At 42.1% G+C, this 19,685-nt stretch overlaps 1 long non-coding RNA gene across 1 annotated transcript in view; it reads right to left on the bottom strand.

Annotated features, from left to right (window-relative positions):
• LOC138680953 (uncharacterized) overlaps positions 1-17,414 on the bottom strand; it is a 78,355-nt gene extending 60,941 nt beyond the window's left edge. The window contains exon 1 of the long non-coding RNA XR_011321853.1: positions 17,386-17,414. This is a non-coding gene — a long non-coding RNA (uncharacterized lncRNA). The remainder of the gene's footprint in view (positions 1-17,385) is intronic.
• Positions 17,415-19,685: the final 2,271 nt, after the last annotated feature.

Here is a 19,685-nt window from a genome sequence, read left to right as displayed (position 1 = left end):
TATCCTATCGTCTCGGCTGAGCACTTACATCGTGATTCTGTGTAAGTTCCCCAAATCTGCAATTCAGACAAAATTCCAGACAAAACCATCCCGTTATGAGACACATGGAGTCCCTTTGGACTCCATCTTGTCTCTGTTTCGGCAGTATTCCAACACTTTAGCCATCTGTCTAGTGCAGGGGTGTCAAACTGCATTCCTCGAGGGCTGCAACCAGGTCATGTTTTCAGGATTTCCTTGTACTGCACAGGTGATAATTTAATCACCAACTCATTATTTGTGTAGGTGATTAAATTATCACCTGTGCAGTACAAGGAAATCCTGAAAACATGACCTGTTTGCAGCCCTCTAGGAATGCAGTTTGACACCCCTGGTCTAGTGCACAAGTTTGAACGATCACAGTTTTGTGAACACCCAGACACCCAGAACAGACACCAAATGGAATCCCAAGTTTCTCCATCTGCCTAATTATGGTGTATTGTTCCGTTAAAAGTTTTTTTCTGATTTTGTCTGAATCAAATTTTAAGAGATTTTTTTTTCTCTTTTCTTATCAGTTACCAGTTTCTTACTGGGTACCTATATTTTCAATGGGGTTCGAGTTCTGGTGGAAGTGTGGGTACTGTTCTGTTACCACCTGAACAAAACTTTCTAAAAAGCTCGGGACATGTACCAGAACCCAAACATACACCGATCCACCCATCCCTATCTGTGAGTTCAAAATGCTCACTATACCCCTGACTAATATCCTTGAGGGGTCTAGTTCCCAAAATGTGTCACATGTGGGGGTTTTCTGCTGTTTGGATCTTCCTTAGGGGCCATGCACATGTTACATGGTGCCCGCAATTTACTGCAACCAAATTTGTGCTCCAAAATTCAAATGTTACTTCTCCCCTTCCGAGCCCTGCCATGTGTCCAAACAACTTTTTGACTACATGTGGGGTATCACCATGCTCAGAAGAAGGTGGGTAACAAACTGTGGTTCATTTTTTCATGTTACCTCTTGCAAAAGTGAAAAATTTGGGGTTAAAGCAACATTTTCCTGAAAAAAACATGTCGGATATCAGCGCGTTCAGAAGAAACTAGGTAACAAATTGTGGTATTCTTTGTAAAAGTGAAAAAAATGGGGCTAAAGTAATATTTTAGAGTAAAAATTTCATAATATTTTTCTTTCAACTTTTCTTTCATTCATGTGTAGCACCTGAAGGGTGTAAAAAAATTCCGGACAGCAGTTTTGTAGTATTTGAGGGGGGCAATTTTTAAAATGGTATCACTTTTTGGAAGCTTTGACCACATAGGCCCTACAAATTCAATTTAAATCTGAAAAGTTCCCTAAAGAAACAGGTTTTGTAAATATCTTGAAAACAAGTCGAAATTGCTGCTAGACTTTAACCCCGTCTAACATCCTAACAAATAAAATTAAATTTTAAAAAGGATGCAGGTGTGAAATAGACATGGAAAATGTTATTTATGAATTATTTTGTACAGTATGACTGATTGATTTAAGGATATTCAGACTGAAAACTTGAATTTTGCAAGCTTTTCAAACTTTTTACTAAACTTCTGACATTATCACAAATGCAAAATATATGGACCTAAATTTACCACTAACATAAAGTGCAATGTGCCACTCAAAAACTTTCACAGAATCACCGGGATAGTTTGAAACGTTCCAGATTTATTACCCCATGAATGGACGTTTGGCAGATTTGCAAAATATGGCTTGGTCATTAGGATAAAATTGGGTTGCTCACTAAGAGGTTAATGGAAAATGTTTAAAAATGGCAAATACAAACTATTTTTCTATTACAAATTTTTGAAAATTTTTTTTCAAGTTTTAAAAAAAAAAAATAACTTTACAAAAGTTTGGTATTGACATAGTCATACAGACCTGAAAAATCATGTTAATAGGTCACTTGCCTGCACAAAAAAAAAAAAACTCAAAAAAGGCAATGATAAAATTTAATTTTGTTCACATCGTCACTGCACTTATCTTCTTTTTTTTCCTGTTTTCCAGTACATTATATGGTAAAGTGAATGGTGTCATTCAAAAGTATTAGGCCGGCGTCACACTAGCGAGTTTTACGGACGTATGAGCGCAGAAAATACATCCAGAAAATACGCATTGCACACGGCCCAATGATTCTCTATGGGGCAGCGTATTGCGCAAAAAATATGCCAATGAAAGTCTATGGGGGCAAGAAAATTATGGATTACACACGGACCAACACTGTGACTTGCGAGTAATACGCAGCGGTGTTCTATAGAAAGCCGGCAATTCAGCGCAGTGTACAGTAAAATCACAATGACAGAATAGAATAGATAGAATAAATGTCTACACATAGTATAGGTATGTATATATATATATATATATATATATATATGTCAGTGATACACATTTTGCAAGCCTGTGAGAAAAAATCGCTGTACGGAAGCCATATGGAAGCCATACGGATGACACACAGATAAATTTGTGCGTAAAAATCGCATCCTCGCATTGAATACGGAACAGTGTTTTGGGACAATTACTGCGTATTACGGCCGTAAAAAACAGACAGTATTTACTTATGCCTAGTGTGACGCCGGCCTAAATCATGACACAAAAAACCCTCATATGGCTAAATTGTCGTAAAAATAAATAAAATAAGATATGGCTCTTGGAAGATGGGTGGAAAAAAATGAACCCTTAAAAATGGATAATTTATAACTTTCATGGAAATACTTAAAGGGAACCTGTCACCCCCAAAATCGAAGGTGAGCTAAGCCCACCGGCATTAAGAACTTATCTACAGTATTCTGTAATGCTGTAGATAAGCCCCAATGTAACCTGAAAGATGAGAAAAAGAGGTTAGATTATACTCACCCAGGGGAGGTCCCGCTGCGGTCCGGGGCCTCCCATCTTCTTAGGATGACGTCCTCTTCTTGTCTTCACGCTGCGACTCCAGCGCACTTTGTCTGCCCTGTTGAGGGCAGAGCAAAGTACTGAAGTGCGCAGGCACCGGGAAAGGTCAGAGAGGCCCGGCGCCTGCGCACTGCAGTACTTTGCTCTGCCCTCAACAGGGCAGACACAGTACGCCTGCGCCGGAGCCACAGTGTGAAGACAAGAAGAGGATGTCATCGTAAGAAGAAGGGAGGCCCCGGACCGGACCGCGACGCCTTTCGGATCAGACCGCCATCCCAGGAAATATAACCTCTTTTTCTCATCTTTCAGGTTACATCTGGGGCTTATCTTCAGCATTACAGAATGCTGTATATAAGCCCCTGATGCTGGTCGGCTTAGCTCACCTTCGATTTTGGGGGTGACAGGTTCCCTTTAACCCTTTCACGACATGCGCCGTACATGTACGGCGCATGCCGTGAATCCCCCTTTGATGTGGGCTCCGGCGGTGAGCCCGCATCAAAGTCGCGACATGTCAGCTGTTTTGTACAGCTGACATGTGCGCGCAATAGCGGCGGGTGAAATCGCTATTCACCCGCCGCTATTAACCTGTTAAATGCCGCTGTCAAACACAGACAGCGGCATTTAACTACCGCATCCGGCCGGGCGGCCGGAAATGACGTCATCGCCGACCCCCGTCACATGATCGGGGTCGGCGATGCATCAGGAATGTAACCATAGAGGTCCTTGAGACCTCTATGGTTATTGATGCAGGCCTGCTGTGAGCGCCCCCCTGTGGTCGGCGCTCACAGCACACCTGCATTTCAGCTACATAGCAGCGATCTGATGATCGCTGTTATGTAGCTGAGCCGATCAAGTGGTGCCAGCTTCTAGCCTCCGATGGAGGCTATTAAAGCATGGCACAAGTAAAAAAAATGTTTTTAAAAATATGAAAAAAATATAAAAAATATAAAAGTTTAAATCACCCCCTTTTCGCCCCATCCTAAATAAAACAATTGAAAAAAATCAAACATACATATATTTGGTATCGCCGCGTTCAGAATCTCCCGATCTATCAATTGAAAAAAAGCATTAACCTGATCGCTAAACGGCGTAGCGAGAAAAAAATCCGAAATGCCAGAATTACATTTTTTTGGTCGCCGCAACATTGCATTAAAATGCAATAACGGGCAATCAAAAGAACGTATCTGCGCAAAAATGGTATCATTAAAAACATCAGCTTGGCACGCAAAAAATAAGCCCTCACCTGACCCCAGGTCACGAAAAATGGAGACGCTACGGGTATCGGAAAATGGCACTTTTTTGTTTTATAAGCAAAGTTTGGAATTTTTTTTCACCACTTGGATAAAAAATAAACTAGACATGTTAGGTGTCTATGAACTCGTAATGACCTGGAGAATCAAAATGGCAGGTTAATTTTAGCATTTAGTGAACCTAGCAAAAAAGCCAAACAAAAAACAAGTGTGGGATTGCACTTTTTTTGCAATTTCACCGCACTTGGAATTTTTTTCCCATTTTCTAGTAAAAGACATGGTAAAACCAATGGTGTCGTTCAAAAGTACAACTTGTCCCGCAAAAAATAAGCCCTCACATGACCATATTGACGGAAAAATAAAAAAGGTATGGCTCTGGGAAGGAGGGGAGCGAAAAACGAAAACGCAAAAATGAAAAAGGGCCGCGACTTGAAGGGGTTAACTTTTAAAAATGGATAATATAAAACTTTTACAGAAACCTTCAACTGTTATAAAATGGATAATATAAAACTTTTATATATAACTTCAACTTTTAGTTGGTTACAGCGCTGTGTTACATTGCTTTATACGATACTTGTGTTGAAAAGTGCATGTCAAGTACTTAACTAGTTACTACCTCAAATGACACAGATTTTTAATGGCAGAGAAACTCTCCAAAAAGTACAATTAGTTCTGTAGATGGTAAATAAGATAAAGACATAGAGGCTGGGAGATTGACAGCGATTCACAATTACCATATGTTTCAAGCAATCACTTTGCTCTATTTTAAGTTCTGTAAAGATTAAGGGTGACAATTCTATTCTGTTACTGAAAATAAAACAGCAGTATTTGATTGTTCATGACATTTCGTTCAGAATCAATCACAGTCAGCACGAGCTGGACTGATCAGACTGCCGTACACAAGATTTGCCACAATTGGGAAGGCTCAAAGCGCTTTCCACGGAACTGAACATAATGATGGATTTATCACTGCAATCATCATGGTATAACAGGAGGCTCCCCCGAGGAGTGAACTCGGCAAATTGATTACAAAATACCTCAAGGAAGAAGAGATCTTTGTTTACCAAAGCTCAATGTCTTTCATTTCATGGCTCACATCCATGCAGGAGTCTGATATTAATTCCCAAAGCATATAAAGATATTTAATGGATGAAGGCTGAAGCAAAAAGTTCATCTAATGTTCCTCTTTAGGCCATCTCCATTTTTTTGAAATTTTTTCTTCTTTAACCCCTTAGCGACCGCCGATACGCCTTTTAACGGCGGCCGCTAAGGGTACTTAAACCACAGCGCCGTTAATTAACGGCGCTGTGGAAAAAGTGTATAGCGCCCCCCACAGGCCGATTTTCTCCGGGGTCTCGGCTGCCGAGGGTAGCCGAGACCCCAGAGAACATGATTCGGGGGGTTTTTAACCCTCCCCGCATTTGCGATCGCCGGTAATTAACTGTTTACCGGCGATCGCAAAAAAAAAAAAAAAAAAAAGCGATCTCTTTTTAATTTCTCTGTCCTCCGATGTGATCGCACATCGGAGGACAGAGAAAAGGGGTCCCAGGTGGCCCCCCAATACTCACCTAGCTCCCCCGATGCTCCTCGTGTCTCCCGGTGGGCGCCGCCATCTTCAAAATGGCGGGTGCATGCGCAGTGCGCCCGCCGGCCGGCACCGGGAGAATCTTTGGGGTCTCGGCTGCCTGGGGTAGCCGAGACCCCAAAGAGCATGATCGGGGGTCGGTTTTAGCGACCCCTGTTTTGCAATCGCCGGTAATTAACTGTTTACCGGCGACCGCAAAAAAAAAAAAAAAGTAAAGTGTAATTCTCTGTCCTCTGATGTGATCGCACATCAGAGGACAGAGAAATAGGGGGATTCGGGGACCCTAGCATACTCACCTAGGTCCCTGGATCCTCTTGCTGCTCCTCCTGGCCGCCGGCAGAAGAACATGGCGGACGCATGCCCAGTGCGCCCGCCATCTGTCTCCATCTGCCGGCCGGCAGGAGAACAGCGGTTAGGGCTAAAATTAGAATTAGGGTTAGGGTTAGGGTTAGGGTTAGGGGTAGGGTTAGGGTTAGGGGTAGGGTTAGGGGTAGGGTAGGGTTAGGGTTAGGGGTAGGGTTAGGGGTAGGGTTAGGGGTAGGGTTAGGGGTAGGGTTAGGGGTAGGGTTAGGGGTAGGGGTAGGGTAGGGTTAGGGTTAGGTTAGGGGTAGGGTTAGGGGTAGGGTTAGGGGTAGGGTTAGGGTAGGGGTAGGGGTAGGGTTAGGGCTAGGGTTAGGTTAGGGGTAGGGTTACGGCTAGGGTTAGGTTAGGGGTAGGGTTAGGTTAGGGGTAGGGTTACGGCTAGGGTTAGGTTAGGGGTAGGGTTAGGTTAGGGTTAGGGGTAGGGTTAGGTTAGGGGTAGGGTTGGGGCTAAATTTAGGGTTAGGGTTGGGGCTAAATTTAGGGTTAGGGTTGGGGCTAAATTTAGGGTTAGGCTTCTTTCACACTTACGTCGGTACGGGGCCGTCGCAATGCGTCGGCCCGACATACCGACGCACGTTGTGAAAATTGTGCACAACGTGGGCAGCAGCTGTAGTTTTTCAACGCATCCGCTGCCCAATCTATGTCCTGGGGAGGAGGGGGCGGAGTTACGGCCACGCATGCGCGGTCAGAAATGGCGGATGCGACGTACAAAAAAACGTTTCATTGAACGTTTTTTTGTGCCGACGCTCCGCCAAAACACAACTGATCCAGTGCACGACGGACGCGACGTGTGGCCATCCGTCACGATCCGTCGGCAATACTATGGGCAAAAAACGCATCCTGCGGGCACATTTGCAGGATCCGTTTCTTGTCCAAAACGACGGATTGCGACGGAATGCCAAACAACGCAAGTGTGAAAGTAGCCCTAGGGCTAGGGTTAGGGTTGGGGCTAAAGTTAGGGCTAGGGTTGGGGCTAAAGTTAGGGTTAGAGCTGGGATTAGGTTTAGGGTTTGGATTAGGGTTGGTATTAGGGTTAGGGTTGGCATTAGGGTTACGCTTGGGATTAGGGTTAGGTTTGGGATTAGGGTTAAGGTTAGGGTTGTGATTAGGGGTGTATTGGGATTAGGGTTAGGTTTGAGGTTAGGGTTGAGATTAGGATTAGGGGTGTGTTGGATTTAGGGTTTTGATTAGGGTTATGGTTAGGGTTGACATTAGGGTTGTTTTGGGGTAAGGGTTGTGATTATGGTTAGGGTTAGTAATTAGGATTATGGATCAGGTTGGGATTAGGATTAGGGGTTGGAGCTAGAATTGGGGGGTTTCCACTGTTTAGGTACATCAGGGGGTCTCCAAACACGACAGCCAATTTTGCGCTCAAAAAGTCAAATGGTGCTCCCTCCCTTCTGAGCTCTGCCGTGCGCCCAAACAGTGGGTTACCCCCACATATGGGGCATCAGCGTACTCGGGATAAATTGGACAACAACTTCTGGGGTCCAATTTCTCTTGTTACCCTTGTGAAAATAAAAACTTGGGGGCTACAAAATCTTTTTTGTGAAAAAAAAAAATATTTTTTATTTTCACGACTCTGCATTCTAAACTTCTGTGAAGCACTTGGGCATTCAAAGTTCTCACCACACATCTAGATAAGTTCCTTGGGGGGTCTAGTTTCCAAAATGGGGTCACTTGTGGGGGGTTACTACAGTTTAGGTATATCAGGGGCTCTGCAATCGCAACATAATGCCCACAGACCATTCTATCAAAGTCTGCATTCCAAAAAGGCGCTCCTTCCCTTCCGAGCTCTGCCGTGCGCCCAAACAGTGGTTTACCCCCACATATGGCACATCAGCGTACTCGGGATAAATTGGACAACAACTATTGCAGTCCAATTTCTCTTGTTACCCTTGTGAAAATAAAAACTTGGGGGCTACAAAATCTTTTTTGTGAAAAAAAAAATATTTTTTATTTTCACGACTCTGCATTCTAAACTTCTGTGAAGCACTTGGGCATTCAAAGTTCTCACCACACATCTAGATAAGTTCCTTGGGGGGTCTAGTTTCCAAAATGGGGTCACTTGTGGAGGGTTTCTACTGGTTAGGTACATCAGGGGCTCTGCAAATGCAACATAATACCCGCAGACCATTCTATCAAAGTCTGCATTCCAAAACGGCGCTCCTTCCTTCCGAGCTCTGCCGTGCGCCCAAACAGTGGTTTACCCCCACATATGGGGTACCAGCATACTCAAGACAAATTGGACAACAACTTTTGGGGTCCAATTTCTCTTGTTACCCTTGTAAAAATAAAAACTTGGGGGCTACAATATCTTTTTTGTGGAAAAAAAAATATTTTTTATTTTCACGGCTCTGCATTATAAACTTCTGTGAAGCACTTGGGCATTCAAGGTTCTCACCACACATCTAGATAAGTTCCATGGGGGGTCTAGTTTCCAAAATGGGGTCACTTGTGGGGGATTTCTACTGTTTAGGCACATCAGGGGCTCTCCAAACGCGACATGGCGTCCGATCTCAATTCCAGCCAATTCTACATTGAAAAAGTAAAACGGCACTCCTTCTCTTCCAAGCTCTGCGGTGCGCCCTAACAGTGGTTTACCCCCACATATTGGGTATCAGCGTACTCAGGAGAAATTGCACAACAACTTTTGTGGTCTAATTTCTCCTGTTACCCTTGTGAAAATAAAAATTTGTGGGCAAAAAATCATTTTTGTAGAAAAAATGCGATTTTTTTTTTCACGGCTCTACGTTATAAACTTCTGTGAAGCACATGGGGGTTCAAAGTGCTCGCCACACATCTAGATAAGTTCCTTAAGGGGTCTAGTTTCCAAAATGGTGTCACTTGTGGGGGGTTTCCACTGTTTAGGCACATCAGGGGCTCTCCAAACGCGACATGGCGTCCAATCTCAATTCCAGCCAATTCTACATTGAAAAAGTAAAACGGCGCTCCTTCACTTCCAAGCTCTGCGGTGCGCCCAAACAGTGGTTTACCCTCACATATGGGGTATCGACGTATTCAGGAGAAATCGCACAACAACTTTTGTGGTCTAATTTCTCCTGTTACCCTTGTGAAAATAAGAATTTGTGGGCAAAAAAATCATTTTTGTGTAAACAAAAGCGATTTTTTTATTTTCACGGCTCTACGTTATAAACTTCTGTGAAGCACTTGGGGGTTCAAAGTGCTCGCCACACATCTAGATAAGTTCCTTAAGGGGTCTAGTTTCCAAAATGGTGTCACTTGTGGGGGGTTTCCACTGTTTAGGCACATCAGGGGCTCTCTAAACGTGACATGGCGTCCGATCTCAATTCCAGCCAATTCTGCATTGAAAAAGTCAAACGGCGCTCCTTCACTTCTAAGTTCTGCGGTGCGCCCTAACAGTGGTTTACCCCCACATATGGGGTATTGGCGTATTCAGGAGAAATTGCATAACAAAATTTATGGTTACATTTCTGTTTTTACACTTGTGAAAATAAAAAAAATGGTTCTGAATTAAGATGTTTGCAAAAAAAAGTTAAATGTTCATTTTTTCCTTCCACATTGTTTCAGTTCCTGTGAAGCACGTAAAGGGTTAATAAACTTCTTGAATGTGGTTTTGAGAACCTTGAGGGGTGTAGTTTTTAGAATGGTGTCACACTTCATTATTTTCTATCATATAGACCCCTCAAAATGACTTCAAATGTGATGTGGTCCCTAAAAAAAAATGGTGTTGTAAAAATGAGAAATTGCTGGTCAACTTTTAACCCTTATAACTCCCTAACAAAAAAAAATTTTGTTTCCAAAATTGTGCTGATGTAAAGTAGACATGTGGGAAATGTTATTTATTAACTATTTTTCGTGACATATCTCTCTGATTTAAGGGCATAAAAATACAAAGTTTGAAAATTGCAAAATTTTAAAAATTTTCGCCATATTTCCGTTTTTTTCATAAATAATCGCAAGTAATATCGAAGAAATGTTACCACTAACATGAAGTACAATATGTCACGAAAAAACAATCTCAGAATCAGCGGGATCCGTTGAAGAGTTCCAGAGTTATAACCTCATAAAGTGACAGTGGTCAGAATTGCAAAAATTGGCTCGGTCATTAAGTACCAAATTGGCTCTGTCACTAAGGGGTTAAAATAGGCTCCCTGAAAATAAACTGATTACAAATGGCTCCCCTTTGCTGTTCAGATTCACAACAGCACTCCCACAGTGGAAATGTAGTATTACACACTGATCATCCAAATCAACAAGTTATTTATGTAAATTAGGTCCTCCAGAAGGAAAGAGATTATATAGAACTGCCCTGCACCTGGACAACATGTGAGCATCTTTAAGTTATGTTCACACGAGTTATGGCAACATTTTTTTCTGCAGTTAAAACCTGCTCTCCTGACCGTAATTATGCTGTTTACAAAAAGCAAGTTTTGCTGCTTTTTTGCTCCTTATTTTCTTGATTGGTGCATTTTTTTGGTATGGATTATACATATCATTTGCCTATAGTACATGTGTAATAAAATTGGTTTTATGAGCCAAAAATTCTGAAAAATGGCATATTTGTGCTGCAACAATGCCACAAAAACATTGAACTAACTGACATGTTGCACATATCAAAAATGCAGCTGTTTTCCAATTCAGTCGGGGAGAAAAAACAAGCTGTGCGCGCAAAATTTCTGAAATCAAATTGCTTTTGCTGGTACTGTAAAAAGCAACTTTTAAATTGTATTAAAAAAAAACTGCAAAACAACCCAAACAAATGGATTATATCATCAGAGTCTCAAAAAACTATCTAACATAAGGAAAAAAAACCCCATAAAAGATGTGTTTTATTACAACATTTAACAGTGAAAAAATTATATAGATATATACTGTATATATATATATATATATATATATATATATATATATATATATAATTTTACTCAATTACAAACCTAATAAGCTAGCAAAGTTATTCAAGTGACCACAATGTTAGATCACAATCTAAACCAGAATATAAATAGAGGATAAAGATGCGTATGTATCCATATATTGGGGGAAATGGTGATTAACTACGTCACGACAGGCACCGTACACGTACGACACAAGTCACAAACGGGTGAATGGAGCAGGTAATGGCTGTGCATTGCAGCCAAGACCTGCCTCTAACAAATGCTGGTAGTGTGAATCAACACCCCCAAGTTTTTACCAGCGTGTCATTACATGTGGTATTGCTGTACATAGTGCAAGCGATCAGAAAATGGCATGTTCGAGTCCTCTAAGGGAACTAACAAGAACAGTAAAGGAAATTAAAAATGTTACTTAAAAAAAATCATAAAAAACATAAGTTCAAATCACTCTCAATGTTGCCTCATTAACTCCTTTCTGACATCCGACGTACTATCCTATCGAGGTGGGGTGGGCCCTATGATGAGATAGTACGTCATCACCGATCAGCCGCGCTCACGGGGGGAGCGCGGCCGATCACGGCCGGGTGTCAGCTGACTATCACAGCTGATATCCAGCACTTTGTGCCAGGAGCGGTCACGGATCATTCCTGGCACATTAACCCCCGGAACACTGCGATCAAACATGATCGCAGCATTCTGGCGGCATAGAGAAGCATCAAGCAGGGTGGGGACTCCCTGCGGGCTTCCCTGAGACCCTTGGAACAACACGATGTGATCACGTTGCTCCAAGCGTCTCCTCCCTGCAGGCCCCGAATCCAAAATGGCCACGGGGCTCCTTCAGGGTTCTGCAGAGAGGTAGCTTGCAAGTGCCTGCTCAGAGAAGGCGCGCAAGCCTGCAGCACTGCCTGTCAGATTGCTGATCTGACACAGTGCATTGCAAAGTGTCAGATCAGTGATCTGACACTATACCATGATGTTCCATCCTGGGACAAAGTAAAAGAGTAAAAAAATATATATTTACATGTGTAAAAAAAAAATTCCTATATAAAGAAAAAAAATATTGTTCCAGAAATACATTTCTTTATCTAAAAGAACAATAAAAGTACACATATTTAGTATCGTCGTGTCCGTAACGACCTGACCTATAAAACTGTCCCACTAGTTAAACCCTTCAGTGAACACCGTAAAAAAAAGAAACAAGGCAAAAAAACAAGGCTTAATTATCATACTGCCAAACAAAAAGTAGAATAACACGCGATATAAAAAAGCATGGTACCGCTGAAAACGTCTTCTTGTCCCGCAAAAAACGAGCCCCAATACAGCATCATCAGCGAAAAAATGAAAAAGTTATAGTCCTCAGAATAAAGCGATGCAAAAATAATTGTTTTTTATATAAAATAGTTTTTATCATATAAAAGCGCCAAGACATAAAAAAGATATAAATGAGGTATCGCTGTAATCGTACTGACCCGAAGAATAAAACTGCTTTATCCATTTTGTCAAACGTGGAATGGTATAAACGCCCCCCCCAAAAGAAATTCAGGAATAGCTGTTTTTTGCCTCACAAAAATCGGAATAAAAAGCGATCAAAAAATGTCACATGCCCAAAAATGGTACCAATAAAAACGTCAACTCGTCCCGCAAAATACAAGACCTGACATGACTCTTTGGACCAAAATATGGAAAAATTATAGCTCTCAAAATGTGGAGACACAAAAACTATTTTTTGCAATAAAAAGCGTCTTTTAGTGTGTGATAGCTGCCAATCATATAAATCCGCGAACAAACCCCGCTATAAATAGTAAATCAAACCACCCTTCATCACCCCCTTAATTAGGGAAAAATAATAAAATTACAAAAATGAATTTATTTCCATTTTTCCATTAGGGTTAGGGATGGAGGTAAAGTTAAGGTTAGGGCTACAGTTAAGGGTTGGGGCTAAAGTTAGGGTTAGGGTTTGGATTCCATTTACGGTTGGGATTAGGGTTGGTATTAGGGCTAGGGGTGTGTCAGGGTTAGGGGTGTGGTTAGGGTTACGGGTGGGATTAGGATTAGGGGTGTGTTGGAGTTAGTAGTGTGGTTAGGGTTGGGATTAGAGTTAGGGGCGTGTTCGGGTTAGGGGTGTGGTTAGGGTTATGGATAGGTTTGGGATTAGGGTTAGGGGTGTGTTTGGATTAGGGTTTCAGTTAGAATTGTGGGGATTCCACTGTTGACATCAGGGGCTCTCAAATTCGACATGGCGTTTGATCTCAATTCCAGCCAATTCTGCATTGAAAAAGTAAAACAGCGCTCCTTTCTTTCCAAGCTCTCCCATGCGCCCAAACAGGGGTTTACCCCAACATATGGGGTATCAGCGTACTCAGGACAAATTGTACAACAACTTTTGGGGTCTAATTTATCCTGTTAGCCTTGGGAAAATACAAAACTGGGGGATAAAATAATTTTTGTGGAAGAAAAGATTTTTTTATTTTCACGGCTCTGCATTCTAAACTGTAGTGAAACACTTGGGGGTTTAAAATTCTCACAACACATCTAGGTAAGTTCCTTCGGGAGTCTAGTTTCCAATATGGGGTCACTTGTGGAGAATTTCTACTGTTTAGGTACATCAGGGGCTCTGCAAATGCAAGGTGATACCTGCACACCATTCCATCTAAGTCTGCATTCCAAACGGCGCTCCTTCCCTTCCAAGCTCTGCCATGCTCCCAAACGGTGGTTCCCCCCACATATGAGGTATCAGCGTACTCAGAACAAACTGTACAACAACTTTTAGGGTCAAATTTCTCCTGTTACCCTTGGGAAAATAAAAATTTGGGGGCTAAAAAATCATTTTTGTAGGAAAATAAGATTTTTTATTTTCAGGGCTCTGTGTTATAAACTGTAGTGACACACTTGGGGGTTCTAAGTTCTCACAACACATCTACATAAGTTCCTTAGGGGGTCTACTTTCCAAAATGGTGTCACTTGTGGGGATTTCAAGGTTTAGGCACATCAGGGGCTCTCCAAACCCGACATGGCGTCCGATCTCAATTCCAGTCAATTTTGCATTGAAAAGTCAAACGGCGCTCCTTCCCTTCCGAGCTCTGCCATGCACCCAAACAGTGGTTTACCCCCACATATGGGATATCAGCGTACTCAGGACAAATTGCACAACAACGTTTTTGGTCCAATTTCTTCTGTTACCATTAGGAAAATAAAAAATTTTTGTGAAGAAATATGATTTTTTATTTTTACGGCTCTACATTATAAACTTCTGTGAAGCACTTGGTGGGTAAAAGTGCTCAGCACACATCGAGATAAGTTCCTTAGCGGATCTACTTTCCAAAATGGTGTCACTTGTAGGGGGTTTCATTGTTTAGGCACATCAGGGACTCTCCAAACGCAACATGGCATCCTATCTCAATTCCAGTCAATTTTGCATTGAAAAGTCAAACGGCGCTCCTTCCCTTCCAAGCTCTGCCATGTGCCCAAACAGTGGTTTACCCCCAAATATGGGATATCAGTGTACTGTTTCTCCTGTTACCCTTGGTAAAATAAAACAAATTGGAGCTGAATTAATTTTTTTGTGAAAAAAAGTTAAATGTTCCTTTTTTTTAAACATTCCAAAAATTCCTGTGAAACACCCGATGGGTTAATAAACTTCTTGAATGTGGTTTTGCACTTGAGGGGTGCAGTTTTTAGAATGTTGTCACACTTGTGTATTTTCTGTCATCTAGACCCCTCAAAGTGACTTCAAATGTGATGTGGTCCCTAAAAAAAATGGTGTTGTAAAAATGAGAAATTGCTGGTCAATTTTAACCCTTATAACTCCCTAACAAAAAATTGGTTCCAAAATTGTGCTTATGTAAAGTAGTCATGTGGGAAATGTTACTTATTAAGTATTTTTTGTGACATATCTCTGTAATTTTAGGGCATAAAAATTCAAAGTTGAAAAATTGTGAAATTTTCAAAATTTTCGCCAAATTTTCATTTTTTCACAAATAAATGCAGATAATATTAAAGAAATTTTACCAATGTCATGAAGTACAATGTCTTGAGAAAACATTGTCAGATTCATCAGGATCCGTTGAAGTGTTCCAGAGTTATAACCTCATAAACGGACAGTGGTCGGAATTGTAAAAATTGGCCCGGTCATTAACGTGTAAACCACGCGTGGGGGTAAAGTGGTTAAAAATAAAGAAAATAAAAATATATACTGAATTTTTCAGACTATAAGATGTAACGGACTGTAAGATACACCCAGGTTTTAGGGGTGGGAAAAAGGGAAAAAATTACTTGATGCAAAAATTGTTGTAAAATATTTATTCATAAGGATGAATGACCTCGGGGAGATGAAAACATCCATCACGTGTTTCTCAACGCAGTGATCCAGAACACTGCCCCATCTCTTATGGGAAATATGCAAATGCATGTAGAAAAGCCGTGGAGACACCATCACGTGTTTCTCAACGCAAGCAATAAATAGCCAGGTCTTTAACCGGGAAGGAACAACCACTGGAAATGCAGCATCCAAAAGGAAAACCACCTATGCCAAAACATGGTATTCATCCACAGACAGCTGTTTCGGGGTATTTGCCCCTCAGCAGTGTGGAGTAGGAAACTGGATATTAGGAGCAGGGCCTGGTAAAAGGACTATAAACATAAGGATGAATGACCTCAGGGAGATCAAAACATCCAACACCACGGAGACACCATCACGTGTTTCTCAATGCAGTGATCCAGAACACTGCCCCATCCCTTATGGGAAATATGCAAATGCATGTAGAAAAGCCGCGGAGACACATCACGTGTTTCTCAACGCAAGCAATAAATAGCCAGGTCTTTAACCGGGAAGGAACAACCACGGGAAGTGCAGCATCCAAAAGGAAAACCACCTATGCCAAAACATGGTATCCATCCACAGACAGCTGTTTCGGGGTACTTGCCCCTCAGCAGTGTGGAGTAGGAAACTGGCTATTAGGAGCAGGGCCTGGTAAAAGGACTATAAACATAAGGATGAATGACCTCAGGAAGATCAAAACATCCAACACCACGGAGACACCATCACGTGTTTCTCAATGCAGTGATCCAGAACACTGCCCCATCCCTTATGGGAAATATGCAAATGCATGTAGAAAAGCCACGGAGACACATCACATGTTTCTCAACGCAAGCAATAAATAGCCAGGTCTTTCACCGGGAAGGAACAACAACGGGAAGGGCAGCACCCAAAAGGAAAACCACCTATGCCAAAACATGGTATCCAACCACAGACAGCTGTTTCGGGGTATTTGCCCCTCATCAGTGTGGAGTAGGAATCCGGCTATTAGGAGCAGTGCCTGGTAAAAGGACTATACACATAAGGATGAATGACCTCGGGGAGATCTAAACATCCAACACCGCGAAGACACCATCACGTGTTTCTCAACGCAGTGATCCAAAACACTGCCCCCATCGCTTATGGGAAATATGCAAATGCATGTAGAAAAGCCACGGAGACACCATCACGTGTTTCTCAACGCAAACAAATAGCCAGGTCTTTCACCGGGAAGGAACAACCACGGGAAGGGCAGCATCCAAAAGGAATACCACCTATGCCAAAACATGGTATCCATCCACAGACAGCTGTTTCGGGGTATTTGCCCTTCATCAGTGTGGAGTAGAAAACTGGCTATTAGGAGCAGTGCTCAGTAAAAGGACTATAAACATAAATATGAATGACCTCGGGGAGATCAAAACATCCAACACCGTGGAGACACCATCACGTGTTTTTCAACTCAGTGATCCAGAACACTGCCCCATCCCTTATGGAAAATATGCAGATGCATATAGTAAAGCCACAGAGACACCATCACGTGTTTCTCAACGCAAGCTGTCTGTGGATGGATTACCAGGCACTGCTCCTAATAGCCGGATTCCTACTCCACACTGATGAGGGGCAAATACCCCGAAACAGCTGTCTGTGGATGGATACCATGTTTTGGCATAGGTGGTTTTCCTTTATGATGCTGCCCTTCCCGTGGTTGTTCCTTCCCGGTGAAAGACCTGGCTATTCATTGCTTGCATTGAGAAACACATGATGGTGTCTCCGCGGCTTTTCTACATGCGTAAAATATTTAGTAACATAAATAACATGCTATTATATGTGGTGTTATTATATATAATAGTATGTTCTTATGTTGGAAGCTACGAGTAGAAGATGGTGATGCAGGACCAGTATGGTGTTGGTACTATATGGGGGCACAGGGCTTATATTTAAAGCACCACTCCAGCACTGAAAAATAACACTGGATTGCTACTTTAAGATCCCATGGGAGAAATATAATTCCCAGCATGTCCTGCATAATCCAGGGCATGCTGGCTGTTATAGTTAACCCCAGAATGTAGCAGAGTGCTTTATTATGTGTTGTAATTACTAAACTTCTAATTAATTCTTACTTGTACAGGCTGTGCTCACATCGGTGCAGGTCATGCAGCCAGCCAGCCACGCTAGAAAACCGAAAGTATTTCTCTCTACAGCTTACAGGACCTGTGGTGAGGTAATGAAGGGCTGAAGCATCACATGACCGAGCTGAGCCCTCCCTCTTATTATCTCACCACAGGTCCTGTAAGAGGAAGTTGCAATGTTTCTAGTGTAGTGTCTGCAGGGAGCTTTGTGCTGTCATGTGATGCTCCAGCTCACCTTCTTCATTACCTTACCACAAGTCCTATAATGACGGGAGTACTCAGTATCAGCACAGTCCACGCTGTGCTGTCAGGTATGCAATTGTGGCAATCTCTCCTGTGGCACCCTGTTCCTGCCACCTCTTTCTCCTTCAGACACATGATCCCCTCAGCCACTCAAGGAATCCAATGCTGGGGAAACCATGTGGGTCCACTTTGTAAGTGAAGGAATATTCATTTGCTGCTCCCCGCCCACTGATCGGCGCTGACAGGTATGCGGGGAAGCAGCTAATGAATATTCCTTCACTTTAAGCATCAGGACTACATGGTTTCCCCAGCACCGGTTTCCTGCAGCAGCGACATTTTTCTGCCCCCTGCCAGGGAAATCCCACTACCCCGCTGCCCACTCAGCACATATTACATTCGGACCATAAGACGCACCCCACACTTTCCTCCCAAATATGGAGGAAAAAAAGCAACTTATGGTCCCAAAAATACGGTATATATATATATATATATATATATTCAGTACAGACCAAAAGTTTGGACACACTTTCTCATTTAAAGATTTTTCTGCATTTTCATGACTATGAAAATAGTAAATTCATACTAAAGGCATCAAAGCTATGAATTAACACATGTGGAATTATATACTTAACAAAAAAGTATGAAACAACTGAAATTATGTCTTACATTCTAGGTTCTTCAAAGTAGCCACCTTTTGCTTTGATGACTGCTTTGCACACTCTTAGCATTCTCTTGATGAGCTTCAAGAGGTAGTCACTGGAAATGGTCTTCCAACAATCTTGAAGGAGTTCCCACAGATGCTTAGCACTTGTTGGCCCTTTTGCCTTCACTCTGCGGTCCAGCTCATCCCAAACCATCTCGATTGGGTTCAGCTCTCGTGACCGTGGAGGCCAGGTCATCTGGCATAGCACCACATCACTCTCCTTCTTGGTCAAATAGCCCTTACACAGCCTGGAGGTGTGTTTGGGGTCATTGTCCAGTTGAAAAATAAATGATGGTCCAACTAAACGCAAGCCGGATGGAATAGCATGCCGCTGCAATATGCTGTGGTAGCCATGCTGGTTCAGTATGCCTTCAATTTTGAATAAATCCCCATCAATGTCACCAGCAAAGCACCCCCACACCATCACACCTCCTCCTCCATGCTTCACGGTGGGAACCAGGCATGTAGAGTCCATCCGTTCACCTTTTCTGCGTCGCACAAAGACACGGTGGTTGGAACCAAAGATCTCAAATTTGAACTCATCAGACCAAAGCACAGATTTCTCCTGGTCTAATGTCCATTCTTTGTGTTCTTTAGCCCAAAAAGTATCTTCTGCTTGTTGTCTTTCCTTAGCAGTTGATTCCTAGCAGCTATTTTACCATGAAGGCCTGCTGCACAAAGTCTCTTCTTAATAGTTGTTGTAGAGATGTGTCTGCTGCTAGAACTCTGTGTGGCATTGACCTGGTCTCTAATCTGAGCTGCTGTTAACCTACGATTTCTGAGGCTGGTGATTCGGATAAACTTGTCCTCAGAAGCAGAGGTGACTCTTGGTCTTCCTTTCCTGGGGCGATCCTCATGTGAACCAGTTTCTTTGTAGTGCTTGATGGTTTTTGCAACTGCACTTGGGGACTGTTTTTCTTGGTCACTGCAATACCACAGGAAATGCTGTAGCAAGTGATAAAAACTTCATATCTATTCCAATATGATATAAATAAAAACATTGTCTCACCCTACAGAAGAGAAACCATCCTACAGCTCCATTGGCTAAACAATGAAAACGTTAACTTATGAGTCTTGGAAAATGGTTAAACAACCCCTCAAAAATGTTCTTTTTAAGCTTAAAAAAAATGGTCACCATTAAAATACTAAAAAACTGCACATTTTCGATATTCATGTAATCGTACTGATGAGCAAAATCATATTCCCAAGTATATTTCACCATAAAATGTACACTGTAAAAGCAATTCCCAAATAACAATGTCAAAATTGTGCTTTTTTATCAAATTTAATTACCAGATTGCCAAAAGGCAAATAAACCCTTAACTAAAGATTCTAAGATTAATAC

The sequence above is a fragment of the Ranitomeya imitator genome, chromosome 5 (genome assembly GCF_032444005.1).
Source record: "Ranitomeya imitator isolate aRanImi1 chromosome 5, aRanImi1.pri, whole genome shotgun sequence".
Classification (NCBI taxonomy): Eukaryota; Metazoa; Chordata; class Amphibia; order Anura; family Dendrobatidae; genus Ranitomeya; species Ranitomeya imitator.
The sequence above is the reverse complement of the archived record's forward strand: the minus strand, read 5'-3'. Positions and strand labels throughout refer to the sequence as shown.